A 15,912-nucleotide genomic window follows, 5' to 3' on the forward strand; every position below is an offset into this window, starting at 1 on the left:
GATTCTGTGAAGGTGTCACCTGCTCTGAAACCAGGTGCTGTTTACCTGGGCAGATTTAGGTACCTGTCCTCTGTCCTCCAGCAGCACTCGGTTCTGACTGCAGAGTTAAGACTTCACAGGACCTATGGCAGTTTGACCATTTCCATGTCCTTCCTGGGCTGGGGCTGTGTCTTTTATCCTGCCATTACGTGACACAATGCTGGCACATAGTAGGTGCTCAAATTAAATGTTTACTGAAATGACTTAGTACCTAAAAGCTGTGTAAAGGGGAGTTTGGTGTCTCTCTGCCTGCTTACAACTACAGCAGCTACTCCTTTCCTGACTTCTGTTGCCCATATGGGCCTGGGTCAGCCTTAATTGCTAAAATGAACTCATTTAAATTTAATTTGAACTAATGGGGTGTGTGCAAGCCACTGCTCGTTTGACTAATTTGTTTGAGTCATTGAATAAGCGTTTTAAGGGGCAGCTAAGTACAGAGCATTCTGTTCGGCAGGTGGACGACAACATCGAGAGAGAAGGATGCTGGCCTTGAAACCAGACCACCTGAGTTCAAGTTCAGTTGCGATACTCTTCTGGCTTTAGGTGGTTATAGTGGGTGAAAGCACAGATTTAAAAAAAAAAATCTTTACAGGCGTTTATTTCATTATCTTCTTTTGGGAGATGTCTGTTCAAATATTTTGTTCATTTTTTAAAAAATTGGGCTGTCTTAAGTGTCTTGTGTAAGACATCTTTATGAATGCTAGATACAAACCTTCGAAGGAACGTTATTTTTTGAGCGCGTATCTCACTTTATTACTGAAATGTTAGGGATCTGGGTTTGAGTCCTGACTCCTGCAATTCAAAGCTCTGTGACCTCAGGCTGATTCCTTAGCCTTTCTCTGCCTTCCTTTCTTCTTCATCAAAGTAGGAGCCCCTCCTACTTTGGTCCTGGGCTTAGGGTCTTTATAAAAGGGATTAAGCAAGGTGCTCTATAGAAAGCACTTGGAACCATGCTGGAATTTGTTATTGGTACTCTCTGCTTTTGATTAAGCTTCAGTGTCCTCAGGAGTAACCCAGGACTTTTTAGTACCCAAGTTTTCATAGAGCCGTGATGGGGACTGATTTAGTTTCCTGTGGCTGCCGTAACAAAATGTCCCAAACTGAGTGGCCCCCCAAAAAAGAAAGTTATTGCTTCACAGTTCAGGAGGCTAGAACCTTGAAATCAAGGTGTGTCAGCAGGGCTGCACTCCCTCTGAAACCTGTAGGGTAATCCTTCTTGCCTCTTCTAGCTTCCAGGAGTGTGCAGGCCACCCTGGGTGCTCTTTGGCTTGCAGACCCATTACTCCGATCCTGTGTCATCGCATGGCCGTCTTTTTGTAAGGACCTCAGTCAGATTGGATTAAGGCCCCTTGCTACCGCAGTGTGATCGCACATCTTAATGACATCTGCAGTGTCCCCGTTTCCAGATTAGGTTGATCCCACTGGGAGCTAGGACTTCAGTGTGTCTTTTTTGAGCCGACAAAGTTTAGCCCAAAACAAGGGTGAAATGGGAGAACCCATGTAGGGATTCGAGCATAGAACCTAGAACAAAATAGTGTTGGTCAGTGTTAGCGGAGCCTGTTATTATTGGTACCCTGTCCTCATTGTCATGATGACTGCCCTTTACTGGGTGGCTGTGGGCAGTTCTCTGGGCCTCTTTGAACCTCAGTTTCCCATGTGCTAACTGTGAATGGTGTGGCCCATGGCAGGGCGACTGAGGTATGTAATCTCCTCGGTCTCCTTGCCTGTCTGCTTGGTCTGTGTGTAGGGGGGTGGCAGACCCATGTTCCAGAAGTGACCCCCTGCCCGGCATGAAGTGAGGGTCTCCGCTGCTGGCCCAGACACTTGAGGCTTCCTGTGCAGCCACCCCTCCTTTCCTGCTGGGGCTTTGGGGCTCAGAGAGGTCAGGGCCCCTGTGGGTGCCACAGCACAGACCAGAGAAAACTCTTTTTTCCCTTCTCATGGGGTCAGCAAGGCTCAGGACCATGTGTGGATGGGAGCAGGCTTGGATTTTTTCAGTACCCCCAGTTGCTTCGCAGTCTGAAAAAGAAATTTTTTTTTTTTTTTTTTTTTCCTACTTGGGAGCTGAGCAGATTTGCTACAGAGAAGTCGAGATAGCTATGGAAACAGTCCTAATTTTAGCCGTGCTGCAGTTAATGCCAACTCCAAGAGTGCAGGGTTGGGTCAGGGCCCAGGGCAGTGGGGAAGGTGAGTGGCCTGAAAGGGTCAGAGCAAAAGCGCAGAGCGGCCAACTGAAAACCAAGCCCTGGGAGGAAGCAGCCGAAATCTAAGACATCTAAGTGGTCACAAGGGGCTGGGATGGTTCCCCGGGGAGAAAACGCGTCTGGAGAGAAGGGCCTGGAGGGCTGAGCATGTCTGGGACATTAGTATTTTCTTTTCTTTTTTTTTTTTTTTTTTTTTTTTGGCTTTTGTCTTTTTAGGGCCACACCCGCGGCATATAGAGGTTCCCAGGCCAGGGGTCCAATCGGAGCTGTAGATGCCGGCCTGCGCCAGAGCCACAGCAACGCAGGATCCGAGCCGCGTCTGCAACGTACATCACAGCTCATGGCAACGCTGGATCCTTAACCCACTGAGCAAGGCCAGGGATCGAACCCGCAACCTCATGGTTCCCAGTCGGATTCGTTAACCACTGAGCCACGACGGGAGCTCTGGGAACATTAGTATGTTCGACTAAGGGATCCACCCCCCATCACAGTTCTGCTGGTCTTCACTTTACTTTGAGACACCTATTCCCACTCCCTACCTTGGGCATCAGCCACTCTTACCCTGAATTCCCATGGTCGTTTACAATTCTATTGACGCACCTAGGGCAGTGCATTTAGTTTTGAGGTGAATCCTTGTCCGTGCTGTCCCCCTGTTTATTTTTGACCCCTTCACGGTCAGCCATGGCCATTGTCCTGCCTGTATGCTAAGCCTGCCAGGGAGCAGACATGCAGAAAATGCGTAACGCGTAGAAATAGACATGTCTGCTGACTTCTGATTCGTCACCCCAGCGGCTGGGCGGCTTCTGGGAAGGGGCATGAAATGTGTCCAGTGGCAGAAAGTGCACAAAAGAATCCACTGGGGTGGGAATGGAGGTTGCCTGTAATTCTGCTGAGGACGTGTTGGGGGAGCCCATGGCGAGAGGAGGCTGTGCTGTGCTGGGTGCAGAGTGCTGTGGGTGACAGAAGACACAGACAGAGCTCGGGTTAGGCCATCCTGGGAGCATCCCTTCCCTTGTGTCCGCCCTGTCCCCCGAGCCAGGTCACCTCCTAGCAGAAATCCTTGTTAGAATCTCAAACATCAGAAGACTGGCAGATATCTTGCACACCTGTGTGTTTTGAAGCGTGATATTCAAGACAAGCATTTTTTATGTCACTCCTGGGTGATCTTTTTTAATGTGTGTGACCTGTCATACGCACACATCCTGGTCCTGATGTAACCATTTGCAGGTGAATAGATTTGGAGGTAACTCTTTGCAGATGGTAGAGTTTCCTAGTGGAAACCCGTGTACTCAATTTCCATAGGCCCCCGGGTGCTTTCAGCAGCATGAAAAGCAATGTGGTTGTAAACTTGGGAAGGTTGTGGGCAAGAGGATATAGTTCTCTGGGCTGTCATCAGACCTTGTCATTTATCTCTTCCATGGATAATAGCTTACATCTGCTCACCCCGACCCCCCATTCCAGCCCCCTCCCCCGCCATTCCTTCCCTCTTGTTGGGCACCCCCTTCCTGGCTCGCTGTGTATCTGCCAGCATTGCGTTTTCACTGCTGGGGATATTTACCAGGAGGTAGAATGGAAGTGTTGGTGTGCCTGTTGCATCCGCGTCATCACCCCACTTACTGAGGCCGTGAGCTCCGCGAGGGCAGGGCCTTTGTTCCTTTCTCTGTCTCTAGTGCAGTCTGGCCCCGTCCTTTGGGTGATAGGGAGGTGGGTGGAGGCCCGGGTAGACCCGATGGCCCTGGTAGAGAAGTAACAGGACTGAGGCCTTGAACTGCAGCTCCTCTTAGCTGCCCATCTTCACCCCCTTAGTGGAATGGCAACCGGTTCCTACTGAATACAAGTTAGTTCATTTAATCCCACAAACAGTGTTAGGAAGCAATGCTCTTTCTCCCTTACTTCAGCACAAGGCCGAGACTGAAGGACTTGACTTGCCGAGGCCTGTGCTGCTGGTAAGACGCAGATGCAGTGATTCCACGCGGCCCCTCCCAGGACGTTTCCCTGTGTCAGGGAGCTGCAAACCTACCAACATGAGTTCTGGAGTTTGGAAATAGAAACACATGCAGAAGCGTCTTGCCATTTGCCTCCTCCTGGGACAGCTCTGGCCACTGAGTCCTAGAACCCAGACCAGCGTGCAGGCTAGGTTGCTCAGGCCAGCAGGCGAGTCTGAGGGCTGGATAGAAGCGTTTTCTGGGCAGCGGATGCGTCCTTCTTAGGTGGCTCTGTGTGTCCAGGGCTGGCGAAAGGCTGTTTGCCCAGTGGGAGAGGAGAGGGCTGGATCCCTTGTCAGTTCTGTCCTGTTCCCCCGGGCACAACAGAGGGGAGGGAGCTGGCACTGCTGACAGGGTGAGTCAGAGCGCAGCCCAGAATAGAAGCCAGAGGGCATGCATGTGAAGGCCGCCTCTATCCCAGTCATTAGGGTTTCAAGATTCCTGTTAAAGATGATTAAGCTTTTATACAGAACACTGCCTGTGGACTGCTTTGGGATCATTTATTAGGGTCGCCTGGCAACAGCTCTCTGAGCTAGCCACGCCCACCATAGGGTAACAAACTGGATCACCGGGGCCCTGCTCCCTATTTCTGTATTTATCGAGCCTCCTCCTAACTCCCTTCATCCATTCACTTTGTGTGTGTTCTCGTTTTTTAATCTTATTCTTATTTTTAATTATTTTAGTTTAGTTTAGTGTAGTTTGTCTTTTTAGGGCCACACCCGTGGCACATGGAAGCTCCCAGGCTGGGGGTTGAATCGGAGCTGTAGCTGCCAGCCTACACCACAGCCACAGCAACGCAAGATCTGAGCTGCATCTGCGACCCACACCGCAGCCCCCAGCAACACCAGATCCTTAACCCACTGAGCGAGGCCAGGGATCGAACCCGCTTCCTCATGAATACTAGGTGGGTTCTTTACCATTGAGCCACCATGGGAGCTTCTTGTTTGTTTGTTTGTTTTTAATTGAAGTATGGTTTATTTACAGTGTTAATTTATGCTGTTCAGCAAAGTGATTGAGTGATACATGTATACACGCTTAAAATATTTTTTCCATTATGATTTAGGAATATAGTTCTCTGGGCTGTCGTAAGACCTTGCTGTTTATCTCTTCCACGGATAATAGCTTACATCTGCTCACCCCGACCTCCCATTCCAGCCCTCCCCCGCCATTCCTTCCCTCTTGTTGGGCACCCCCTTCCTGGCTCGCTGTGTATCTGCCAGCATTGCCTTTTCACTGCTGGGGATATTTACCAGGAGGTAGAAATGGGAGCAATTGGTGTGCCTGTTGCATCCGCGTCATCACCCCACTTACTGAGGCTGTGAGCTCCGCGAGGGCAGGGCCTTTGTTCCTTTCTCTGTCTCTAGTGACTAGAAGAATGCCTAGCCCGTACTCAGTGCTCCTGGAACATTTGTTGAGATAAACCAGTGAGTGTGCTGAGCCCCATGGGAGCTGATTGTCATAAAATCTTACCAATTCTCCCAACACTCCACAGGTATTATGATACTAGTGTCTGTCCCCCATTGTAAGGTCAGCTGGGGAGTGTTTCGCATTACTTTAAGCACTTGCAGAGTGGATAATCCCCATCACGACGGAATACTGCAGTTACTCTTGTCCTCCTTTTACGGATGAGCGAGGGAGGCACAGAGAGGTTAGGTGACTTGCCTAAGGTCACAGAGAACCTCTCCCTTTGAGCCATTTTTCTTTTTTTTTTTAATTTTTCTAAGTACCAAATTTGTTTTTTTTTATTTTTTATTTTTTTGAAAATCTAAAAATATATTTTATTTTATTTATTTATTTTTTAAAGAAAATTTTTATTTTCCCACTGTACAACAAGGGGGTCAGGTTATCCTTACATGTATACATTACAATTACATTTTTTCCCCCCACTCTTTGTTCTGTTGCAGCATGAGTATCTAGACAAAGTTCTCAATGCTATTCAGCAGGATCTCCTTGTATATCTATTCTAAGTTGTGTCTGATGCCATTTTTCTTTACCTTTATGCCATGGCCGTCCAAGAGAACTTTGTGCAGGATAGAACTGCTCTGTATCTGCCTGTCCACTAGCCGCAGGTGGTTGCAAGTCCACTGAGCACTTAAAATGTTACAGGTCCACAGGTTCAAGTCCACTGAGCAGCTGAAATGTGTTAGTGTGACTCAGAAACGAACTTTGGAAAAATGTATTATATTGAAATGTTAGTTGATTTACAATGTTGTATTGATTTCTACTATACAGCAAAGTCATTCAATTATACGTTTGAATATATCCATTCTTTTTCCTATTCTTTTCCATTATGGTTTATCATAGGCTATCGAATAACACTCCCTGTGCTATGCAGTAGGACCTTGCTGTTTATCCATCCTATGTGTAATAGTTTGCATCTACTAATCCCAAACTCCCAAGCCCTCCCTTCCTCCCCCACCCCCATTCCCCTTGGCAACCACGAGTCTGTTTTCTGTGTCTTTAGTCTGTTTCTGTTTCATAGGTAAGTTCATTTGTGTCATATTCTAGATTCTACATATAAATGTTTCCACGTACAATGTTTCAAATGGTATTTGTCTTTCTCTTTCTGACTTTTTACTTCTCATGATAATCTCTAGTTCCATGCATGTTGCTGCAAATGGTATCATTTCATTCTTTTTTCTGGCTGAGTGGTATTCCAGTGTTTGTCTATATCACATATTCTTTGTCCATTCATCTGTTGATGGACATTTAGGGTCTTTCCATGTCTTGGTTATTGTATGGATTTTTAAACAAATTAATTCATTTTTTATGGCCACACCTGCAGTAGTATATGGAAGTTCCTGGGCCAGAGATTGAATCCGAGCTGCAGCTGCGGCAACCCCAGATCCTTGAACCCACTGTGCCAGGCTGGGGGTCAAACTCATGCTGCCACGGTGACCCTAGCCGCTGCAGTTGGATTCGTAACCCACTGTGCCACAGCAGGAACTCCTCATTTAATTTTAATTAATTTAAAGTTAAATAGCCTCATGAGGCTAGTGACTGCCATATTGGCCAGCACAGCTCCCCACTGCACTATCTCTAAATAATAATAACAGCTCACATGTACTGAGTACTTTCCTTATGCTGAAATTAAAAAAAAAAAAATGCTTTACATACACTAAGTGTTAATTTAAATTAATCCCGCAGATGAATTAAGGATGGAGAGAGGTTAAGTACCTCTTCCCACCTCTAAGATTTTACAGCGTGAAAGGGGTGTAGCTGGCTTCTACTGCTGGGAGTACCCCGCCTGACTCCAGAGTTTTACATTTAAAGTTGTTTCTTCCCCCTGTTTTCCGTGTGTATAGCAATGGGTACTGCCATGCCAAACAGGATTTTGTTCTAAATGCTTTTCAGACCTAAACACTATGCTACACGCTGCACTTCTGGGGTCAACCCATATGCAGGCTTTCGAACTCACTGTTCTCCCTCCCCAGGTGACTCATTTAGGTTGAAAACATTTGTGTGCTTGAGGTGGAGCTGTGTCAATGTCACTCTGAAAAACAAAACAAAACAAGGTGCCAGTATCCCTTGCTGGAATATTCTGGAAGGAAAACCAACCAATCCAATGAAACCTGCTTCTTCGGGTAATAGTGATACTATTTTGAGTTTCAACTGGGAAGGAGAGACAGTAGAGCTGGAATTTTCTGCTTTTTGCTGGGTGGACAAGGCATCTGCAGCCTGGCGATCAGATTTGCCTCCGCTCAGCTGCCCCTTCCCTTCTTGAGAATGGGTGGGTGAGAGTGGGCTCTGTGTCAGGGGTGTGGTGACAGAAGAGAAAGCAGAAGTCACTGAATTTTATTCCACAGGAGAGGTCAACCATACTTGGGGATAAAAATTCATCTGAAAGTGTTCTGTGTGCTGGTTTTTAGGGCTATCAGCATGCCTATGGCTCATCTAGAAATTGCTCTATCTCGAGGCAGGGCCAGGAATTCAGGTTAGAAACTGAACGGGGGTAACGGTGACTGGGAGAGGCGCCTGGAAAGAGAGTGGGGGAGACAAGCCCGGGGGGTGAGACCACATCAGGAGCATGGCACACACACAGCCAGTGGGCTTGTAAATTTGGGGACCAGAGGTCAGGAGTGCTTTGGGTTTTGACAAAAAGGAAAAGGAGAAATGTGGCCATAGGCTTCTGGGGAAAGCCTTGTTTTTCGGGCTTTGAAAGACCAGCTAAATCCATATTCTTCTTCCTGTTGGTATCTTAAGGCAGTCATGCAGCTTCCCAAACCAGCCCCATCTCTCTGTCTCTTTATCTGTCCATTCATTCATCTCTCTACTCATCCATCCAACAATCCATCCATCCACCCACCAATTCATCCACGCATCTATCCATCCATGCATCTATCCATCCATGCATCCATCCATCCAATCCATCCATCCATCCATCCATCCATCCATCCATCCATCCATCTACCCATCTGTCCGTCCACTCACCTCCATCCATCCACCCACCAATCCATGGACCCACCAATCCACCGACCCATCCATCCCTCCATCCATCTACTAATCCATGTATCCATCCCATCCATCTAGCCACCAGACCATCCATCTACCCATCCATCTACCCACCAATCCATCCATCTACCTACCCATCCATCTACCCACCAATCATCCGTCCATCCACCAATCTATCCATCCACCCACCAATCCTCTATCTGTCTGTCCATCCACCATCCATCCAATCATCCATCCGTATCTATTCCAGCATTTGAGGCTTGTCTCTCTCCACTGTACTGGGGATAGTGTAGGCACCATCCCTCCCATCAAGGAGCTCACAGTCTTGTCTGGAGGTGTGTGTGGACTTGTGTTTTCTGAAGCAAGTAAGGAAGGCTTCGATGCTGTGTATCCCAAAGCCGATTGCACCTTGCTGGTATAGCTTTCCCCTGTAACATGAACACAGCATTGGTTTCTCTACTTTCCCTCTTGTCTTTATCATACATGTCCTTATCATGCGTATTGTGCTTTGGGGGTATTTACTTTACACTCAGTGTAGTACTATATTGCTACCTGTGGTCTTTGCATTAACCCTCCTGAAAGAATGTGCTGCCATGTCCTCCCTGAGGCCCAGCACAGCTGTAGGCACAGGTGGGGATTACTGGAAGGGTCACCCCCAGCTTCCTCCTCCTTGCCCCTCTTAGAAAAGGTCCATCTGGGCAGATGCCATCATGAGCCGTTGCCGGTCAGCGGAAGAAGGGAAGCCCAGCCCTCACCGAAGCCCATTGCATCTCCGCATCCTTCACAGTCACCAGCAAACACAAGAGGGTTTCATTTTGCCAGATGAACAGATGTGGGGTTTCGCATATTTACTTTGCATTCAGGTCAAATTGAAATCAGATGTGAGCATGCCAGACAGTCTGTTTGGCTGCACAAAACCTCCAGGTTGCTTCTGGTGGCTTCAAGGTAAAGAACCACAGTTTACAGTCTTATGAAAAGAAAAGCACTCCTACTCCCCTTGTAGCCCTAATAAAGGTAAAAGGAGCCTAGAACGAGTCCAAGGCCTGGCCCAGACACCTGCAAGTTGGGTTGGCGTTGTGAGGTCTGCAGGAGGCAAGCCCAGAGGGCCGGGATCCCAGAACTGCTCAAAGAAGGGACGCCAGCACCATGGGTGTTTTCTGTGTGTCAAGGGCTTGATCCATGTTTTATTTTAATTGTCTCAGTTACCCCATGAGGCTGTATTCGTCTCCACTTTAGAAATGAGGAAACTCTCTAAGCCCAGTGAAACCCATTTTGGACTTAGAACCTTCAGAGCTACAGGATAATAAATTTGTCTCAAGCCAAAACAAAAAAGGAAAACAAAGGAAGTCTTAAAGAGATGCCACGCCCAAGGTCAAACAGGTATTGAGGGGCAGATCTGAGACTAGAACCCTAATCTGTGGGCTCCGCTGTCCCCATCTGATGCAGTGCCACCTGGAGAGGTGGGGACTGTGGGTTCCCTGCTGAACCCCAATGTGGAGGGCAGCTGGATCATAATCACGTGATCTCAGGTCACTCAAGTGATGGCTGTGCCTGTTTGCTCATCTATAAAATAGGTTAATAATAATCATAGTAATATTTTGGAGTTCCCATTGTGGCTCAGGTGATTAAGGACCCGACATTGTCTCTGTGTGAGGACATAGGTTCGATCCCTGGCCTCGTTCAGTGGGTTAAGGATCTGGCATTGCCGCAAGCTGCAGTGTTGGTCACAGACGCGGCTTGGATCTGGTGTTGCCATGGCTGTGGTGTAGGCTGGCAGCTGCAGCTTCAGTTTGAGCCCTGGCCCAGGAATTGCCATATGCCGCAGGTGCAGCCATAAAAAGAAAAAAAAAGTATATTTTGTAGGATTAGTAAGGATTAAGTGAGATTATTCAGGTACAACCTGCACACCATAAACCCTCAGTACATTTTAACTTCCCAGATAAAAAGCTGTCAAAGTTAACATTCGTGATCATTCTGGTTTTGACAGTTTTTACTTCTGGCAACAATGTGACCATTTTGTTCCTGGGCTGCCCTTTCTTTGGTAATAGAGTGGCTGTTTTAGGAATGAAGACACAGCTCTTACACTGAGAAGTTATATTTTGCGATATCAAGCCCACATGCAACGCCATGGTGGGCCCCCAGGACATGGAGCAGAGCTGGGATTTGATCCCATGTTCCCCTGTGCCTGTCCTGGGATCCCGGTGTTCTGGATGGCACCTTGGTTTAATCTCCCATGGTCCTCCTGACTCTGGCAGCCTCTGTGTCAGGCAGGCCATCCTGGAGTGAGTTTATTTTTTTATTTTTTTATTTTTTTTTCCTTTTTGCCATTTCTTGGGCCACTCCCGCGGCATATGGAGGTTCCCAGGCTAGGGATCTAATCAGAGCTGTAGCCACTGGCCTACACCAGAGCCACAGCAACACGGGATCTGAGTTGTGTCTGCAACCTACACCACAGCTCACAGCAACGCCGGATCCTTAACCCACTAAGCAAGGCCAGGGATCGAACCCGCAACCTCATGGTTCTCAGTCAGATTCGTTAACCACTGCGCCACTATGGGAACTCCCCAGAGTGAGTTTATAATCGAGCTGTGGGGAAGCCCAGGACTCTGCTGGAGAAGCGAAAAGACTGGAGCTGGCCGTCACAGCCAGGCTGGAGTTGCCCTCAGCCCCCTTCCCCAGGGAGGTCCTCTGTGGTTCTTGTCGGGATTCAGATGTCACCACCGCCGCCGAAAAGCCCTCCCTGGTAACAGGCCCTCCTCCCCAGGCTCCCAGGCAGAGTGAGCGGTCGTCTTTGCTCCCCTGGCAGTTTGCGGGAACTTCTCTTGCAGCCTTTTCCACCATGTGTTCTTAGGCGTTGGCACGTCTCATCTCCTCCACTAGCTATGAGCTCTTAAAGCTGGGGGACCGTGTATGAGTTAGAAACATCTGGAGTTCCCATGGTTGCTCAGTGGATTACGAACCTGACTGGTATCCATGAAGATGTAGGTTCAGTTCCTGGCCTCGCTCAAGTGAGTTCAGGATCTCGCATTGCTGTGAGCTGTGGCGTGGGTTCCAGGTGTGGCTTGGATCTAGGGTTTGATCGCTGGCCTCGCTCAGTGGGTTAAGGATCCAGCGTTGCCGTGAGCTGTGGTGTAGGTCACAGATGAAGCTCAGATCCCACGTTGCTGTGGCTGTGGTGTGGGCCATCGGCTGCAGCCCTGATTCGACGCTTAGCCTGGGAACCTCCATGTGCTGCAGGTGCGGCAATGAAAAGTCAAAAAAGAAAAGAAAAGAAAAGAAAAGAAAAATGTCCCCTTCTCAGGCCCAAGGAATGTTTCTCTTCCTAGCATCTCTCTGCAAGTCAGGCCCATGCGCCTGCTTTTGGCTGAAGGATGGTCAGCATAGGTGACTTGTGTACCTTCCAGCTGCAGCATTATTTGTTCTTGAGCAACCAGTGTGGCCTGCAGCAAGCATTGGGAGCAGGACTGGGGGTGGCACCCAATACATGGGTTGGGGTTGGGGAGTCTGCTAACGCCCTATCGCCCGGATCCTTGCAGTAGCATCGAGTGGCCAGGCATGGCAGTGGGTCCATTCCGCAGGAGGCTTCACCACCTGCCGGGGGGTCCCACAGCAGGTCCAGCCTTGAGTTCTGTGGCAGTGGGCTGCCATGCGCTGGTCCTGGTTTCTTGGGTTGTGATAATTGTAGGCTAAAGGGGTGTGAGGGAGAGTGGGGGAGCCCTTCACCACACTGCGAGGCTTGGTGTTGTGTACTGGTGACAAAGGATGCACCCAGGTGGTGGCTTGTCCTCGGCCACCAGGTTACCTGAGGGGAAAAGGAGTTTGCTGTTCTCTCTGTGCCATCAGAGGCCAGCTTCGCTTTCGGGTGGAGTTTCGGTGAGAAGAGCAGGACACGGCTATGCTTACTGACCTTTTCCTCTCGACACAGATGGGAATGGGATGCGGGTGGGAAGAGCAGGAGGAGAGAGAGGGCAGGAGCCCAGGTGGCAGCTGCCCAGGCGATGCCCACCTCCCCTCCCGGACACATGCAGGCTAAGGAAGCTTTGGCGCCACGGCCACCCCACGATTCTGGGAGGAAGGACGTGGGTGTGTCATTCCAGGGATGGCAGTCAGCCTGAGTGGCAGGCTGGCTCGGGGGGTGGGGGTCAGCGCCGTGGTGGGCGATGTCCTGTGTCGGGTTTGTCCCCACTCTGTCCTGCTGATTGCCGTGAGGATCCCGCTTGTGAGGACTTGGTGTGACCCCGGCACTTTGCTAAGTGCTTTCCAAGCATTTATTCTTGGAGTCGTCCTCTCTGAGCTCCTGCTGCTGCTGTAAAGATTGAGGACCAGGGAGGCTGGGGAACTTTCCTCAGGCCACACTGGCGACTAAGTGGAGAAGAGGTTTCCACCAGGACTTTCTGACTCCAGACTTCCTAACTGCTGGGCTTTCTCTTGCAGGTCACGGTTTTATTTATTTATTTATTTTTGTTCCTCTTTTTCCTTTTACTGTTTAAAAAACTGAGGTATAGTTGATTTATAATATTTGTGCTGGTTTCAGATTACAGCAAAATGTGTATATATACACACACACACACACACCAACTTGTGTGCTTGTTTCAGATTCTTTACCCTTATAGGTTATTACAATATATTGACTATCATCCCCTGTATTGTATGAGTAGATCCTGTTGTCTGTCTTGTACATAGTGCTGTGTATCTGTTCACCCCCCAATTCCTAGTTTGTCCCTCCAGCATCCCCATTCCCCTTTGGTAACCGTATGTTTGTTTGCTGGGTCTGTGGATCTGTTTTGTAAATACAGCTTTAGGAGTTCCCGTTGTGGCTCAGCAGTTAGAGAACCAAACCCGACTAGCATCCATGAGGACGCGGGTTCGATCCCTGGCCTCGCTCAGTGGGTTAGGGATCCAGCGTTGCCGTGAGGTGTTGGCCAGCAGCTACAGCTCTGATGCGACCCCTAGCCTGGGAATGAACGTATGCTATGTGTGCAGCCCTAAAAAAAAAAGACAACAAAAAATACATATATTTACAAAATTTTAAATTGTGGTGCAATGCACATAAAATGTACCATCATGACCATTTTATTTTATTGAAGTATAATTTCAATATTGTTGACGTTTTTGAAGTGTTGAATTTTATGAGAGTATAGTTGACTTGGAATGCTGTATTAGTTTCAGGTGTACAGCAAAATGATTCAGTTACACGCGGACATGTGTCCATTCTTTTTTCCCACGTAGAACACGTACAGAACGTAGAGAATGTACAGAACGCTGAGTAGATTTCCCTGTGCTATCCAGCAAGTCCTGGTTACTTACCTATTTTATATCCAGTAGAGTGTGTGTGTGTGTGAGAGAGAGAGAGAGAGATACCAATCCTCCCAATTCCCCCCCCCATCTTAACCATTTAATTAAATTAATTAATTTATTTATTTATTTTTGTCTTTTTGCCATTTCTTGGGCCGCTCCCGCGGCATATGGAGGTTCCCAGGCGAGGGGTCTAATTTGAGCTGTAGCCACCGGCCTACGCCAGACCCACAGCAACGTGGGATCCGAGCCGCGTCTGCGACCCACACCACAGCTCAAGGTAATACCGAATCCTTAACCCACTGAGCAAGGGCAGGGATCGAACCCGCAACCTCATGGTTCCTAGTCGGATTCATTAACCACTGCGCCACGACGGGAACTCCTCATCTTAACCATTTTATTTATTTATTTTTTTTTTTGTCTTTCGTCTTTTTGTCTGTTGTTGTTGTTGTTGTTGCTATTTCTTGGGCCGCTCCCTCGGCATATGGAGGTTCCCAGGCTAGGGGTTGAATCGGAGCTGTAGCCACCGGCCTACGCCAGAGCCACAGCAACGCGGGATCCGAGCCACGTCTGCAACCTACACCACAGCTCACGGCAACGCCGGATCGTTAACCCACTGAGCAAGGGCAGGGACCGAACCCGCAACCTCATGGTTCCTAGTCGGATTCGTTAACCACTGCGCCACGACGGGAACTCCAATCTTAACCATTTTAAAACGTGCATTTGCGAAGTGGTAAATGCACCCACATTATTATGTGACCAGTCTCCTGAGTGCTTTGTTTTTCAAAACCGAGTGTCCCTCCCTTTAAAGAACTGCTCCTCCTCCCCCTTCTTGCGGCCCTGGCCGCCACCATCTACTCTGTGTCTATGAATTTGCCGCCTCTCTAGGTACCTCATGTAAATGGAATCGTACTGTATTTGTCCTTTTGTGACGGATTCACTCCACGTGATGTCACCGGATCCTCATGGTTCGCCCATGTTGCAGCACGTGTCCGAATTTCCTTCCTCTTTCGGGCCAAATGATATTCCTTGGCATGTAGAGACCGGGCTGTGTTTCTCCATTCATCTGTCCATGAACACTTGGGTTTGTTTATTTACCCCTTTTGTCCATGTCTTCTTGGGACCATCTGGGCTTATTGCTGAAATAGCAGGTGTATTAATCCGAGGTCACACAGCTGCGTTTAACCCCAGGCCTCTATGTGATGACTGGACTTTGATTTCGTTTTGCAGCTGAAGTCTCGTGGTTGTAGGAGCCGAGACGTTGCTCCATGAGGGAATGATGTTTTCTGTAAAGGGGCCAATGGGGAAAGTTCTAGAAATGTTGGCTGAGGGTTTTCACATTCCTCCTGAAATCCGGCGGCTGCTTTTCTACCCGAGCTTCTGCAGTGGCTCTGCAGGTGGTTCTGAGGAGTCCCGGGGGCGGGGGGGACAGCAAGAGCAGAAGATGGCTGGTCTCTGGCCCTGGCTCTGCCTCATGGGACGAGTGTGGGACCATCCCTCCTCTGCTCTGGGCTTGTTGCTGAAACATCAGCTGCCTCTGCACAAATAGAAATGTGGAGATAGTTGGAGGAAACAGAAAAAGTAGCTTTGGAGAGTTCCCCTCGTGGCTCAGCAGTAACAAACCGGACTAGTATCCATGATGCCTAGGGTTTGATCGCTGGCCTCGCTCAGTGGGTTAAGGATCCAGTGTTGCCATGAGCTGTGGTGTAGGTCACAGATGCGGCTCAGATCCCACACTGCTGTGGCTGTGGCAGCTGAAGCCCTGATTCGACCCCTAGCCTGGGAACTTCCATATGCCATGAGGGCAGCCCTAAAAATACCAAAAAAAGAAAAGAAAAGAAAGGAAAGAAAAGTAGCTTTAATTGCCAGACAAAGAGGGGAGCACAGCAGGCTAGCGCCTCAAAGACTGTGCGCCCCACCCCACCCCAAAAGGGGTA

General features: G+C 48.8%; 1 protein-coding gene and 1 long non-coding RNA gene across 5 annotated transcripts in view; one reads left to right on the forward strand and one right to left on the reverse strand.

The window, feature by feature from the left end:
• Positions 1-15,912, forward strand: part of LARGE1 (LARGE xylosyl- and glucuronyltransferase 1) — a 593,475-nt gene that overhangs the window by 58,819 nt on the left and 518,744 nt on the right. The window lies entirely within an intron of this gene.
• On the reverse strand, positions 621-4,520 carry LOC110258316 (uncharacterized). Its single transcript, XR_002341061.2, has 2 exons — positions 4,264-4,520; positions 621-3,978 (listed from the first exon to the last, which is right to left on the reverse strand). It is a non-coding gene; the product is annotated as an uncharacterized LOC110258316 (long non-coding RNA).

Source organism: Sus scrofa, chromosome 5, assembly GCF_054392235.1.
Source record: "Sus scrofa isolate SSC_HxYL_T2T_F1_AM1 chromosome 5, Sscrofa_HxYL_maternal_Yorkshire_Landrace_v2.0, whole genome shotgun sequence".
Classification (NCBI taxonomy): domain Eukaryota; kingdom Metazoa; phylum Chordata; class Mammalia; order Artiodactyla; family Suidae; genus Sus; species Sus scrofa.